This window comes from Callorhinus ursinus, unplaced genomic scaffold (assembly GCF_003265705.2).
Source record: "Callorhinus ursinus isolate GAN/ISIS: 27379988/994484 unplaced genomic scaffold, GSC_fseal_2.0 scaffold21, whole genome shotgun sequence".
Taxonomy (NCBI): domain Eukaryota; kingdom Metazoa; phylum Chordata; class Mammalia; order Carnivora; family Otariidae; genus Callorhinus; species Callorhinus ursinus.
In genome coordinates, this window is record NW_027397083.1 from 17,316,129 (window position 1) to 17,332,100 (window position 15,972).

Below are 15,972 nucleotides of genomic sequence, written 5' to 3' on the forward strand. Positions count from 1 at the left end.
AAAACAAAATGAACAATTCATTCCTAGCAGAGTTCAAAACTCTCTCAAAAAAGTTTACAGCAAACAATTCTATAGAACTGTGGGTACGTTTTATTATTTGATATGATGTGGAGTCGGGCCTCAAAGTAAACGTGGTTAGGTCTTGGTGTGGCCTTAAATGCTACCTGTCTTTGCTGTTTACTAGCTGAGTTACCTTATTCAAGTCCTTTAAACTCTGAGATGCAGTTTCCATCTCCAGTAAAATGAGAAGAGAGCCCGAAAATAATACTTATTTCACAGGATTGCAAAGAGGATCAGCAAGTACACTGGTTTTGGAAAATACTTTGTATACATTATGGGAATGTATGGAATGAATACTATTACATTACAGGTTTCCATAGAATCTCAGTGCATGAAGTGAGTCTAGAAGTTAATTAAGCCAATAGTACTCAACCCTACAGAATTATCTGGAAAGCTTTTAAAAAGACAGATGGCAAGGCCCATCTCTTCAAAGAGGTGCATTAAGTAGGCCTTGGGATTCTGTATTTTAAATCCCCTATAGTCAAGAAACTGGTAATATTGGTTGCTTTAAGAACTGAGTGGCCTGATGACAGGGTAGGAAGGAGAATTTTTACAACTTTTTTTTTAATTGTTAAAACTCAGTATCACACAAATGTATAATTATATTAAAAATAATCAGATTAAAATTATTTAATACATTAACCAATAGATAAATACATGTTCTTGGAAAAATGGAAAAATCCTGGTAAAGCTGGCCCTGAACAGCAGTTTGGGATATAAGTCAATTTTCTCAGCCACCCCTTCATGCAGATTTAACCAAATTCTACTTGAACATTTCCAATGTCTCCACTCACACTTACCTTACAAAGCAGCCTATCCAGTTGTCAGACAGCTAGAATTGTTAGAATATTGTTTTTGCAAGTCTGTGTCATAGGGAGGGATGCTATAAACAACATCATGGAGGTGGGGGCATGATCTGACGCACAGCATAACTGAATTCATCGATGACAGTGAAGTACTTGATGACAGGGTTTACTGGATATGATTCTGGTGGGTCTGTCTGTCACCAAGACAGAAAACTGACATTGATTTTATCTTCAGATTCTTGCTTGACCTACTGATGTGATTGTGGCTCTGGTTATCAGAGAGCTCTCAAAGTGGGATATGAGTCCTTGTTTAATCAGCATTGTGTCTGTCTTGTCCCTGATTCTTATTATCTAATGCAAATGGGCTTCCTTATTACCTAACATAGTAGCTTAGAGCAGAGAAAGCCAGGCAAACTGAAGCTACAAAATTCAAGCAACCGAGCATTGCCTTGTCCTAGGGACAATGTAAGATTTCTTGGTAAATACATGTGCCAATGCCCCAACCCAAATGCTCTACAAGACAGAAGAAATCACTCTGAAAAAAATGAGTGGGAATTTGTAAATCTTGTACTTGGTTCCATGATTTTGGAGTAGAAACCGATCTTTTCACTCCAAAAGAGTATACCAATTGTCCCTACTTTATCCCCACCTCCACTACCAAATTCCTATTATTTATTCTCATTTGAATGGTCTGAAAGTGTCAAGTAAAAGAAAGGTTGTTATCAATACTGCATCAGCCCCAGATGGATTAGAGGGAGAATGATGTTTGTGGCTCTCTGTAATCCCTCCATCGATTCTGGGATTCTGAACTTCTCTAGGGAATGCCGCAAAGCCACAGGAAGTCCCCAAAGGCAAGATGTTGCAGGCTGCTCTCTGGTTCAGCTGCCAAACACAGAAAAAGTAATGTAGGCAAGAAAATGAGAGGAAACTCTTCCTTGCCTGCAACTCAAAGGCAAATGAGAGCATGGGTTATTTTATTGCTCCTGAGATCCACCAAAGCTTGTCAGTCTCTAAGGAACACAAACTTCCATGTATGTCTTCTGTTTCCAGAATGAACCCCAAAGCCACCTGCTTCAAGTAGCCTCATACGGAGTCAGAGATGTATACTGATGTTGCCTCCAGTCCAGCTCTGTTTCCAAGTCCGAAAATAGATTTGAGGGAGACTTTGAACAAAATCACTATATTCTCTGTGCTTGAGTTCCTTTAAATTGAATGGCATTTGCCATTCACTTTCATATAGAAGTAAAGGAAAACAGCTGCAATAGGATTCGTTAAAAGAAAAGAGAAGATTTTGAAGTATATTGTAAAGCGAGAACAATGAGACATAAAGTAGCCATTCTTTACTCTTTTAAGCAGTAATTTATATTTATTGAAATTCATGGTGCACACATAAGCTGCGGGGAGACATAGCATTGATGAGTATTCTAACAGAAACATAGAATAAAATAACAGAATAATATTATCTGGAAAACTCAGATTCCCTACACACACACACACACACACACACATTAGGATCACAAAGAATATTATGGGCAGTTCTAACAATATTTTCTTTATTCTAATTGAAACTTTTTTGTGGGCATCATATGGGATCATTTTAAATTTTCAGTATTATGCTTTATTTCATTAAAATGAACTTGTCTTATAAACAAAATAAAATTTTCAGCCTTATTTGTCACAGACATGGAGTACTTTATTTTAAAAGGGACTTAAGGATGCCCGAAATATTTTATGTGAAATATTCATTATACTATAGGAGAATGGGATAAAGAAATAAGCACATTATAGATGGTTTTCATAGAGCATCCAGGCCCTAAGATGGCCACAACTAACATTAACAGTGAAGGTATTTAAAAATCAAGAACAAAATATTACCACCTTAATAACAACAAAACTAGATTTGAAATCAATGTTTTTATACCATAAATGTGTTTAGAAATATTTTCAGACTATGAAATCACAGGTACATCAATACTGGGGAATGTTTGTTGTGTGTGTGTGTTTATATATACATACATATATGTGTGTGTGTGTATATATACATACATATGTGTGTGTGTATATATATATACATACATATATATGTGTGTGTATATATATATATACATACATATATGTGTGTGTGTATATATATATATACTGGAAAACACACATTCATTGACGTGTTATGCCTCCTGGCAATTTTTGCTTCCTTTTGGAGGGAAAAAACCCACATTATATTATTTGTATTATGTACAGAAACTAGGTAAACCTTAGCATTATATTTTTCCTTATTTTGGTTTTTCTGAACATTGCGTTCTGTTTCAACATATCTGCTTTCTATTAAATACTAAACAGGAAAAGAAACAAATCCCCACTTCAGATACAGAGAAGAGCTAAACAGGGTTTTAATTTTTTCAAAAATGATTTCCACTTTTGCATACCTCGTGTACACCCCCACAGGAGGGAAGACAGAAGAGCTGAGTGAAGCATGGTGAAATGTGATTTTGCCACAACCCTAGCAAACGCCTGTTAGATTGATTTTCCTTCCCTGCAAACAATTGGGAAACAGCAGCAACAGAAAAAGTCCTTAAAACTTGGACAATCACTAAGGAATACTTCATTATACGAATAGGGAGTTGAGAGGTCGCTCCTAGTTCTATGGGTTTTCTCAGGAGCAAGACAAACTCTAACATTCAAGTTTTAAAACTATAAACTACAGTATTCCACAGATGATTGTGCCTGGTGTTTAAGAAGGCCCCTGCAGAGGTCTAGTCAAAATATTTACATTCCTCTCAGAAACTGTACCGCCAAGGAAAAGAGAAACATAGTGAGAGGACGAATCAAAAGGAAAACTTTCCTTCCCCGGGAGCGAGAAAAAGTGTCAGGCCGCTGGGTTTTCTCCAACGACAGTCCTGTTCTCTTCGTTTAGATCAGGCGTGGATAACACACCTTTCCGGCGAACGTTCCTCTATGGCAGGTGCATGAGCAGAATTTTGTGTCCAAATTAGGGTTGTATCAGTTTCTGAGAGCGTGTGGGTGAAAGAAAGCCGTAAGTGGGCGTGTTTAATTGTCAAGCGTGTTCCCCGGGGCGCTGCACCCGCGCTCTGTAAATACCGGGATGAGTGATGGGCACGTATATATTTTCCGTAAAGTGCAGCCACTGGCTCCAATTGAGTCAGATTCTGGCGTGGAAACGTGTTCGAAGCTGGGCGGCGGCGGGGATGGGGTGGGGGTGGAGGAAGGAGCAGGCGGGGACGATGATTAGCGAAGGAAATGACCCAGCTCCCTCCCTTCTGTGTTCACGATCTGCGTCACGCTTCTGGACGCTCCGAGCCGGCGGCAGGCGAGCGGGCGGCCGCGAACGCCAGGTCACGCCGGGCTCTCGTCCCGCGGTCCCCTTCCCGGCCCGGGGCCTTCCGCTCCGACGCTGCCTTGCAGGAGGTCCCCCGAGAAAGGCCGAAGTGTGGACTTGGCCTGGCTCCTCCGGGCCAACCTGGGACACGGAACCTCTCCCTTCCCGGCGCCCCTCGACGTAGGAGCGGAGCTGGGCGTCCAGAAACGGGACCCGAAGCCGTCCCCGAGCCCGGCCTAGACTCAACGGGGGCGGGGCTGCGGCCCGCGAGGAGGCGGCGGCACCGGGCGCGGAGACACCTCCGCCTGCCCGGCCAGGGCCGCGCAGCTCCCGCCGCCCGCATTCGAGACAGAAAAGCACCTTCCGACCATTAGTAGTAATACTCCATTATCCCTGTTAGAACAAGTGAACGTAAGGGTTGGGCTGGGAGGCCCCGGGCGGGGTCACGTGTGCCCGCGTCGCTCCGGCTCCCCTCGCCTCTCCGGTTCGAGTTATGCCATCAAGCTAATATATTGTGACTGCTCTTCTCTCCTGTGACAAAGGCTTGCAGCTGCCTCCAAATCAATAGACGTCAAAGAAATATGAAAACAATCATGACACAAAACTTAAATCCTGGCTGGAGCCTACATAATCAGAACTGTGCTTCTATGCTCCAAGCCGCCGATTAATTTATCCCAAAGTTTAGTCAAATTTTTATTCCGGTACCTTTTCCCCAGCAGATCCCGCTACATCTGTCGGGTTTGTAATGTAATTTGTAATTACTGCCCTTCATGTGGTCCAGTGCCTTGAACCGTCTTTAATTAAAAGCATAATTAAGGGAAGATCTAAAGAAAGACAATTACCAGATGGTCTTTTTTTTTTTTTTTTTTTTTTTTTTTTTGAGAGGCGGTAGTTTCCTGGAGAGGGGCGCAGGGTCTGTCCCCGGGACCCCGTGCCGGGGTAGGGGGCGGCGGGCCCGAGTGGCGCTTGCGCACTGCGTAAGTATAGGCCCGGTGCCCATCCCCGCTCCCCTCACCCCCGCCCCACTCCCGGCTCTGAGCCCAGAGGTCGCGCCCCAAGGTGACCGCCCGCGTCCCAGTGGTGCCAAAATACCCTGGCTTTCTTCGCTCTTTTCCTGGGGTTTCGGGGTGTAGGGTGGCAGCAGGGGAGGCTGGGGCAAATTCAAGGCCAAAGCAACTTCCAAATCCGCGAGGGCGCTCCCGGAGCCAGCCCCACCCTGCCTTGCGCGCTAGCCTGGAAGCTCAGAAGCAGAAGAACGCTAGGGCTCCAAGGAAGGGGAAAGGAAGAGAGAAGGGTGGCTTTGCCCGAGAGGGCAACCTGGCGAGCGTGCCCCAGCCTAGGCCCTCCCTAGACCCGGACCGCCTAGGGTGGGAGCTCGGGGACGGGTCCCCTGCGGGTCCGAGAACCCCTGGGGACAACAAAATAGCAGAGCAGCGCCAGCGCCGGCAGCCCCGTCGGGCAAAGTGGCCCTTTGACAGCGAGTGTCTCGGCTGTCGGCTCCTCCGTGTCCACTGCTCCCTGGAATTTTCAGAACAAGTTTCGGAGAAGGAGGGAACAAACCCATACCCCACCCCTATCCCACCCCCGCGTCCCCGAAATGAATAATGTAGTCAGGAGCCAAGATTTCAGCATTAGTGCCGCGTTGCCCCGGCGGCTGAGGCGAGGATCCCGAAGTCGGATAATGGAAATTAAACTGTTGTTGTATGGCGGGGATGTCATTATGTGACTGTTCATATTCAAAGTCAGGCAGCAATGAATTGTAACCATTTCAATTATCTTCAATACACTTTCTTTAGGACACAAGTTGTCAAAGATAAAAAAAAAAAAAAAAAAGTACATTCTTGCGGCTCCGTGGGTCCATTTTCCAGACGGTTTGTTGCTCTTGCTGCCTGATTTGGTTTCGGCTTTTATTCCCCAGCCTCAGAGTCTCCTACAGAGACTCCGACGGAGTGAGCGAGCCCGGTCGGCCCTCGCCGCTTCTCTGGCGCTGTGTGCCTGCTACCCGAGTCCAGAATTGGCCTCCGTGCGCCTGGCGCGCGTATTTTGGTTCCTTTCAGGTTTAATTAACTTTGAACAACAAATATGCCTGGAGATGTAGATCTGGTGTCGCCTTGGGGAAGGGGGCCGTCGTATTATATTCTGCATCCTCCCCAGCCTAGGAGGGTGGGCTGGCTGCAGCAGCCTGCGTCCCCGGAGGCCAGCGCCATGCGTCAGAAAGGCACGTGCTGGACCGTGCCCGAGTCTCCGAGATCTCTGAGAGAGCCCCGGTCCGTCTTCTTCCAGCCGGGAGAAGGCAGGGAAGAGCTGGGACCGGTGGAGCCCGCTCTCCTTTGTCGAAACTACCCCCAGACCCGTGCTCGCTCCCTGTTGTCCCTGAACGTGAGGCAGTGGCGAGTTGGATGTGGTGTCCTCGCGGGATGGCAAGGCGCCCTCCACCCCCAGCCCAGGCAGAGAGAGTAGGGGTCGCCTTTGAAGCACACGTCCATCGCGCCTATTAGGATTAATCCCGATCTTTACACTAATATCGCCTCTCGGGTTTTTATTATACTCATTTTGGAGGAAATGAGCTCTTGCCGGGCAAATAGCACCCCGCACCCCACTTTTCATAGCTGTGCAGGGCTGAGGCCTGAACAACCCCGCGGGCAATCCCCGAGCTGCCGATATTATATTTGTGAAATGTCCTTTTGTTGAAGCTTTTAACACCTTCTTATAACGAATCATTTGTTCTTTTCTCTTTAATTTTGATAGACAATTAGCCATCAGAGATACACCAGTTGACTGTAACCGAGCATTAAACTCGCCTTTATGTAACGCTAATTTAGCATAGCTGCTTTGTTTAACTTTGCTATATAAGAACCAGGTTTTGTAGCAAAAAAAAAAAAAATAGGTGCAATTTTATGTGGGGCTTCATTTCTTTTGGCCCTGTGCGCAGCAAGCCCTCTCCTCTTTGTGAAGCATTCTGCTGGGGCCTGACGCCATTTCCCGTGCCTAGCACCTGCAGGCTGGGGTGGGGAGGGGGTGAGGGGAATTAGCATTGATATAGATTTAGTTGAAATGTAATCTCTTAAATCTGTCCAAGATTCGGGGAGATAATTACACTTTCACTGAATTGCCAGGGGTCAGCGTCTCAGAGGACCTGAGGAGTTGATTTACTAACAATAGTGTTACATAAAAAATGGCGTTTGAGATTATAATGTTAATGGCTGCGGTCACTGGGGAATGCGGCTGCATCCAACTAATTCCATGTAACTTGTTTTTTGCCTCCCTTTCCCTTCCTCCCCTTCTTCTCCAGCTCCGTCTTAGGAACGACTGAGAGCTTCGCGGTGTTTAATTTGGTGGCCTGATCCGGAAGGCTAGGACGCTGGAGCTTGGGCTTGATGTGCTTTTTCTCAGAGTATTTGTGGTGACAAGTTGTGGCCTCGACATCAAGGCGGGGCTCTTCCGCACAAGGACCAGGACTAGGGCGCGGACTCCGTGCACCAGGCACAGAGACTCGGGCTGGAGCGGAGCATGGGCAGCAAAGGCGGACCACGGCTTCGGGAAGAAGCGCTGCGCCTTCCCAGGCCCGCCTGAAACTGGACCTGCCCCGCTTCTTTTGGCCTCAAGTCCTTGGGCAGGACACGGATGAGGCCCTGTTCTGTACCCCACTCGCCCTCCCAGGCCGCACTTAGAGACCAGAAGCCCCAGGAACCTGGGGATGTTCACTTGCCGCCGCTAACTTTTCCCAAGTTCCAACTGGAGTTTCGTGGGAGGCCTGGACACACATGCAGAGAGGGATCCGGAATACGGAGAGACACCGCAAAGTGCAGATGTTAGCTTGCGGGTGGGCGTAAGCTTTGAAACTAAGAGGTCAGCCTCCTTTAGGGTGGAGACGGTTAAGGAGTTTACACTCCCCACACACTTGTCCAACTCTCGTCAAACTTGACCCACATTGATCTCCACCCACAGAGCCTAGACTCCCTCAGAAATCCCACGACCACCCCTAACTTGAAGCCCCGGCGCTTTGTCACCCAGGAAACTGCTGCTGGGCTCGTCAGTACCCTCCAGCGAACGAGGAGCCCCTGAAACCGTGCACAAAAATCGAGGGATGATGAGGGAAAAGCAGCTCCTCTTCCTGGGTAGGACGAAAAGAGCTGGTTTTGTGACTTCCTCCAGGGCAACTCTGGGCCCGGCAATCAGAGGAGGTGTCCAGAGCCTCGGAGTGTCCTCAGGTCATACCAGGGGTCTTCGGCCTAGGCCTGGACCCAGGACGTGGCCATTGCTGATATCCCGAGTCCGGGAGCTCAGACTTTCTCCTGAGGGCGAGACTTTGGAGTGTGAAAGGGGGGACGCCTCTGCCCTGTACCTCTTACTCCCTGCACGGCGACTTGGGTCGGCAGAGCACTCGAGGTCCGTCCTGCCAGACTTGGGCGCAGGCCTTCCCCGGGCTCTCCCTTGGGCTGGGAATTCTGCTTCTGTGAAGAAAGGGCGCTGGAGCCGCGACTTGCGTGTCTGAGGAAAAGAAGGAACCGCCCCCTCGGCCTAATACGCCCTCACCCATCTTACCGAGTCCCGCGGCGCCCGCGGACTGGCGGGCACCCGTGGCCCGCAGGGGCGCTCCGGCTCTCACCCGAGAACGCAGACGGAGAGGCCTGGGCGCCCAAGCCCTTGGCCCTGGGGGGTCCCTACGCACCGCGCATGTTTACGTGTGCGCCCCCTTATCTTATATGTAACAGCAATATATATGTTAATTGAAAACTTCTGAATTTAAAAAGGTTGTGACAAGTTATAATTTGTCCTGTCAATGCCTGGAATTCTTATTTATCTCTTTAGCTTGCCTCCCGCTCGCGCCTGTCAGCTAACAGCTTGCCTAACTCGTTGACTTCCTCACTCATGGCACGGAAATGACAAATGTGCTGTTTTATCCGTACAATTTATTTCATTATTGTTGCCAGCACGACGCATCACAATCAATCATAAGGAAGTCCAGTTGGCAGGTGTCAATCTTGGTGTGTTTTTGTATGTCTCAGTCTATATTTAATCCAATTATAAGGGTCACGGAGTAAGTGCCAATCCTCTTGTTACAACTCACATCTTATTTAAGATTTAAAGTAAAAAAAAGTCAACTCCATCACATGGACCTTTTGGGGGAGGGGAGGGGATGCTTTGAAACCCCCCATCTCTCTCTCTCTCTCTCTCTCTCTCTCTGCTTCTGCCTTCTCACCTCCAGTTTAAATTACGCAGCCATCCCTTTTTATTAAAGAGTTACCGGGAATCCGAGTTTTATGAGCATTTGTGTGCAAATGAAGGCTCTTGTTATTTTGCTAAAGTAGAAGCAGATTTAATGATGAGAGATCTTTCCGCTCATTGCCCATTCAAATACAATTGTAGATCGAAGGCGGCCTTGTCACGTTGAGAAAAAGTGAATTTCTAACATCCAGGACGTGCCTGTCTACTTTCAGCGAATTGCATCCAATCACCCCCAGGGAATTCAGTTAATGTCTCAGTCTCCAACCGGACAAGGGAGAGAAAGAAATCAAACATGGTGCCACAGACTAACTTAACATGAAAACGTTTAGAAGGAGAGGAAATGCAGAGTTTTCTTGAATTGATTGCACTAGAGAGTTCCTTAGTGGGAAAGCAAACTGGAAGGATTTGGAGATTTTCCCAAATCTCCAAGAGAACTTTGTGGTGGGGTAGAGTGGACAGAAAAGGGAAGAAACTAAGTATTTCTTTGATTGAGAGCAGGAAAATAATTGAATAGCAGAGAAGCCACACTCTTGCATAAATCATGCCTTTATGCAGTTCTTTAGACCTGGGTGAAGAGATAGCAATTATTGTAGCTTTGCTCCATATTTCCTTTTTTGACACTCAGATTTACAAAACATTTCTCCAGTTTTTATTTAATATCAAAATCTTGAGGAAGTGGAGGAGAGGGAAGGAAGACCAAGAACCACATGCACTGCCCAGTAAATTTAATTCCTGAGATAAGATATGGATTTCTGGCTTGTATAGCTCTTTGAAATGAAACACAATATACACATGTATTTTTTTTTCTCAATTAGGGACTTTTTGCCTCTTCCTCTATTAATCTTTACATGGAAGAGTTTTATTAAACCCCTTTATAAACTGGTGCCCACCCAGGAATAATTTTAAATTATATTATATTATTTTAAAATAATACTTTTTAAAAGTAGACGTTAACAGGATGTGTTATCCGTCAACTTAGAAAAATGAAATTAAAATACTGAAGGGGAAAAATCCACTTCTACTTTTCCATTGTTGCATGACTCAATGCCCATTCTCAGTGAAAGGAAAAACACTAAATCAATTCCTACCCACCCTGTAGCACAGATCCAACGTAGGGGCTCCTCCAGTCTGGAAGCTGCTTTATTTGCATGAAGTAGTTAAGGAGAGAGAGAGCGAGAGAGAGAGAAACATACCTTGGACAAGAACAACAGATTGCAGCTACAGTTCAAGCTAAAACCGATCTATCTACCATCCCCTTTCCCTCTCTCCTTCCAACCAAGCCTTGCTCTCTAATCTTTTCTTTCCTTTCCTTCCCTTATTCCACCCCTACCCCCCACCTCATGCCCCTCACCTCCATCCCCACTCCCCACTTGGCTTCTTTGGGCTGGAGGGGTAGCTCTGGGCTTCCGGGCAGTGGTAGGCCAGGGCTGACCTGGGAGCCCCCACCCCCACCCCCCTCCGGCACACCCGGCGGCTGCGGAGCTCGCTCACTGTGGAGAATCAAACCTTGGGACTGACCTGGGGGTCGGAGAATTTCAGTCTGGGCTAGCCTGAACTGAGGGGAAGCCTGGAAGGAAAGGGGTTTCTTTCCCGTTTCTGGCCTTTTGCACCCCACCTACAGCCTGCCTTAGGTCGCACTCTGCATCCCGGGTTGCCAGTCGTCGATGACGCCCCCGGGCCTCCCGCCGTGCCCTTCTGCCCGGTGCGGCCTAGAGAGTCTGCCCAGGTCGGGCAAGGCCGGGCCTCGCAGGCTGAGCACCACGAGGGGCCGGGCCGGGCGGAGCCGTCCACAAGACCGGTGGCAGGCTGGAAGGGGAGCCCCCAGCTCTTGGTTTCTGGGAGGATCTCCAGAGTTCTCCCGGGTAACAAACGACACAGGGTACCGAGCTTCGGCAGCCGCTCAACTTGCACCTTCCCTGGTGGCGACCCCAGCACGGGCTTCCCTCGCCTCCTCCCGCCCTGACTGCTGTGCCCGGGGCAAATGGAGAGCGGCTTCGGCGTTGGCCCGGAGCTCGGAAGAAGGGCCTAGTCCGGCCTCGCCTCCACCGCCCCGCGCTCCCGCGCGGCCCCAGCGCGCCCTTTATTGACAGGCAGATAAGCAGGCGGGGGCCGTGGCGTTTCCAGCGTCGCTCTCGAGCACCCTGCTGGGTTGCAGGGATCCGCGCACACTTAATGGCCTGGACTCCAAACAAGACCGGAGCAGCCTTCCCGGCGGCCTCCGGTCCGGACAGAGGGGGCGGGTGGGGAGCAAGTCGCGGGCAGAAACTAGAGAGTAGGGAGGCCTACTTAAGCTCGGGGCCTACCCGCCGTCCAGACTCTAAGGCAGACCAGGGAGCCCGGGAGACCTCAGGACATCTGGGGCCGGGGGCTGGACCACGTCCTGGAGGGGAACTAGAAGATTACCAAGAAACTAGGTCACAGGAGAGGGCCGATGGCGGCAGAGAAACCCGAGCAAACGCCTCTCTGAGCGCCAATCCCCAGCGGAGCTCGGCTTCGGAAAACAGGACAGCGGTGGGGTCCTGGCCCAGACTGGAGTAGCGGGTGCGGGGATGGACGCTCCTTGCCCCTGACACGGGAAGACCAGAGTGTTGAGATGGGGAGAAGTGTGGGGAACTTTTTTTAAAATAAGGAAGAACACCACGCTTAGACCTCTCGGACAGCAGGCTCCCATTCTCCTCCCCACCTCTACCCTACCCTCAGGGCCTCCACCGGCTGAGCAAAAAATAAAAATTTAAAAAATCAGCTCTGGCGGGGAGCTGACCAGGCCAGGAGGAGCCGGCAGTAGGGCTACTTGGAGCTGCCTTCAGGCCTGTTACAAAATCCTCCACCTGTCCAGGTGTGCTGGGGTTGGGAGCAGGAACCGCTCCACCTCTGGAGCCTGGGCGCCATCTGTGTGCTGTGCTCTCCCTTCTCCACCCCCCTGCCCCCCCCCCAGCAAAGTGCGTAGGAACTGGCCCTGGCACCCTCCTCCGGCCTAGGTCTCCCCCTCCTAGCCTCCACACACAGATGCCCCCAGGTCTACCGGGACTAGGCTTCCCAGGAGCTGCCTGAAGGCAATTCCACACCCCAGCACATCCCCTCCTGCCACCTTGTCAGGCTCCCCCTTCCAGGCTGGACCTCGGTCACGTCCAAGTTCGAGACCCGGATGGAGGCAGAGAAGGAAGGGATTGGGCAAGGAGAAGCCCCCTTCCCTGTTTGGTGGGGGGAGGGGGACACGGCAATGACAACGCAGGTCTAAGTACCCATCCAAGGATAGCCAGGCCCAGCTCTGCTGCGCCGTCTCCCAGTCAACAGAGGGTGTGAGGGGAAAACAATCAGACCACCAGATCAGTATCCTGCACACCTAGCCCCAATTTCTGTTGTTTTCTTGATCCCTGGTAAGAGAATCTTGACTTCAGAATCTGGGGCTTTCCTATTTTCCTCCTCTAGGCCACAAAGTCAGCAGTTAACCACCAAGCCAAAGATTAATAAAATCAACTATGTTTTCTATGTGACTGGAGCCTTTCAGCCCAAAGAGGCGAGGGAACCTGGAGCAGGCGCTGTTTGGGGATCCCTCACAAGAACCTAGTTGGCCTGGCCAGGACTTTGGCGTAGCCTGGGGTAAGGGCTCCCTTGTCCTCTCCCGGGAGCCCTAGTCTGTGCCCAGCTGGTGACTTGCAAGCTGGAAAGCCAGATTGGGGTACCCATCGTTCCTCGAGCTCCTCCTGAAAATGATTCCTTCCAGAGGCCCCTCTCAACCCGGGCGCAGCTTCCAAGTCCCTCGGATGAAGTGACTCCCTCTGCGATCGGAGAAGGGGACCGGATGGGCACCTGGGAAGGTAGCTGACCAGCCTAGGGGCAGGGTCCCGTTGTGCCAGCGGGAAGGAAGAGAGCACTCAGGAGGACTGGTTTCCTGTAGTTGACTCTACGCCCTAAAGGAGGGCTGGGCGGACTGGGGCCGGGTTGGGCGCGGGTAGCCACGGGCCGGGCTCAGGAAGACCACGACTGGGCATAGAGCGGGCCGGACTCGGGGTGGGGAGGGGAAGGCTCCCGCCGCGCCCCAGCGCAGGTCTGCGCCGAGCTGAGCCCAACTCTAGCCGCCATGACGTCACGCGGGTCGGGCAGCCAATGAGGACCGCGCTGGCATGGATATTAAGGAAAGTTAGCGCCTGCCTGAGCACCCTCTTTTCTTATCATTGACATTTAAACTCTGGGGCAGGTCCTCGCGTAGAACGCGGCTGTCAGATCTGCCACTTCCCCCGCCGAGCGGCGGTGAGACGTGTGGGAACCCGCGCCGCCAGGCTCACCTGCCTCCCCGCCCTCCACTCCCAGGTAACCGCCCAGGCTCCGGCCCCGGTCCGGCTCGGGGCCCGCGCCGCCTCTCCGCTGCCTGCGATGGGTCCCCCAAATCCAAGCCTACCGCCAAGGAGCCCAGGGGCTTGACTTTTGCTTTTAAAAGGAGGCATTGCAAAGGTGGATTTGGTGAGGGCGGGATAGTATGAAGGGCGGGGGTCTTGTCTTTGCCGAGTGAGATTTTCTGCAAAAGTAGCAAAATGTTCCAGTTCCCAGAGTGGACTTCTAGTTGGGTGCTGAGCTGGGGGGGGAGGGGCGGGGAGAGGGAGCCGGGGATCTGCTGCTACTGTCTGCAGAAGCCGCTCGCAACCGTGAGAAATGCAGGAGGGGATGCAGTGTGCACCCAGAACTCCCCGGAATCGCAGTTCACGACATGCGCTCGTGAAGTCCCCAGCAAAGCCCGGAGCTCGTGGAAATGCCCCGCCGCGGGTCGGGCGGAGAGCAACAAAAGTTTCCAGCGGTTGCAAAGTGTAGATGGTTGGACCGAAACAAAGTCTTAGAGATGGGAGTTCGTTTCTCAGAAGGGAGCGGAGGACGAAAGAATGCTGCCCGCAGAGCTGGGCAGCGCGTAAAGCCCCAGCGTGTGATTTGAGCTTCACTTCGGAAGACCTAATAATTAGCGATTCTCACTGAGCTAGAACGCGGGCTCGGGTTACCGCGGGCGCTGTGCTCGCAGTCTCGGTGGGAAGCTTGTGGGCGCCAGGGGAGCCTGGCCGCTGAGCGCCGGGGAGAGCAGCGCCGGGCCACTCTCCTGCCCCGGGACGGCCCAAGCCGGGTGCCAGAAGTTTCTCCGAAGTGGGTCAGGGAAGGGCCCACCCCAGACTCAGACTAACCGGTGGTTCCGCGGAGCGAAAGTTCCGAAAGTCCAGCCCCAAGCGGCCGCAGACTCCAAAGCGGGCTTAGGCAGGGCACAGGGGCACTGGCCCGGGAGGCCTCTGCTTCAGGCCTGGGCTCGCCCCTTGCTCCCACTCGTGCCCTGGCTTCCCCTCTCTAGACTTTTGGGGGGCACCTTCGGAGGACGTTTGTACCTCAGGCACCTGTGACAGGTGCTTGGGATCACCGCCCAACTGGGATTGGTGGCCACCCGTGCCCACCTTGCCTGGGAAGCAGCAGAGTGAGAGAAGTGGCCAACCGGCTGTGCACCTTACCTGGGCCTGGGTCCTCTCCTTCGCGGTTTCCTTTCCCCAGAGCTGGGCGGCAAGCAGGTTGCCCGCTTCGCAGTGGGAAGTGGACCTTCTCCTCCAGTCATAAATCAAACCCAGTCATCCTCGGGCCTCCTCCCTCATTAGAGATGTTTATTGGAGATCGTGTTTATTCGGCTGTCACGGCAAGAAAACGCAGTGACATAATTACCTCTGACCAGAGTCCTCTCCCCGCGCCCAGGGCGAGCTGGGGACCTCCTCTGTCGCCTTCTCACTCCCGTGCCCTCCTTGATCGGAGGGCGTATGTGGTTGCCTTGTCCTTTTTTCTCAGACCCTCTCATATAATTTGGATTATTGAATGAGTTACTATTCAAGTTTCCCCAGGGCCTGGGCGTTTATTTATTTTTTTTAGAATCTGAAAGGAAAACCGAAGGAACCTAACACCCCTCCAGGGCAGAAGGGGGCAGCGCGGGAGAGACGGAAGGAGAGTCCCTCTCGCTGCGCTGCGCAAACTTTCCGGCCCGCCCGGCTGCTGCGCGCGGGGCCCAGACGCCACCGGGCGCCAGAGGCGGCCTGAGCAGCGGGGAGCTGACAGGGAGGGATGGATGCCGCTCTTGGTGGTGCTGTTTGTTGTTTTATTTTGCATTCTTTCTCCCCTTCGGAGGAATCTCAGACTTCAGGGCCCCAGGTCGAGGGTTCTTAAACTCTCCCCGGCGGAACTCCGCGAAGCCAACCCGCAGCTTCTCCCCCGCCTCTAGTCCCTCGGCTACCCCCGGCTTCGATTCCCTCCCCGACCCCGACCCTCCGACCCCCACCCCAACCCCTCCCCCACTAGCCAGGTTTGTAAGTCACCGTCTAGGAGTCAGAGTTAGAAAGTGATGAAAAGCGCCGAATTTTTCTCTAATTAAAAATATTTTTTTTTTTTTTTTTTTTTTGGTGACCGCACCGACAAATATCTGGGATCCCGGCTTTTGATCCCTCGCTGCCGCCTCTGTCTCCAATCGCTAATAAAACTCGCATTGAGCCCCTTAGTGCCTTGATTAACAGGCAGATTAACTCTTACTGGGGT

At 51.3% G+C, this 15,972-nt stretch overlaps 1 long non-coding RNA gene across 1 annotated transcript in view; it reads right to left on the minus strand.

The window, feature by feature from the left end:
* Nucleotides 1–15,013, minus strand: part of LOC141374734 (uncharacterized) — a 33,096-nt gene extending 18,083 nt beyond the window's left edge. The window contains exon 1 of the long non-coding RNA XR_012381853.1: nucleotides 14,910–15,013. This is a non-coding gene — a long non-coding RNA (uncharacterized lncRNA). The remainder of the gene's footprint in view (nucleotides 1–14,909) is intronic.
* Nucleotides 15,014–15,972: the final 959 nt, after the last annotated feature.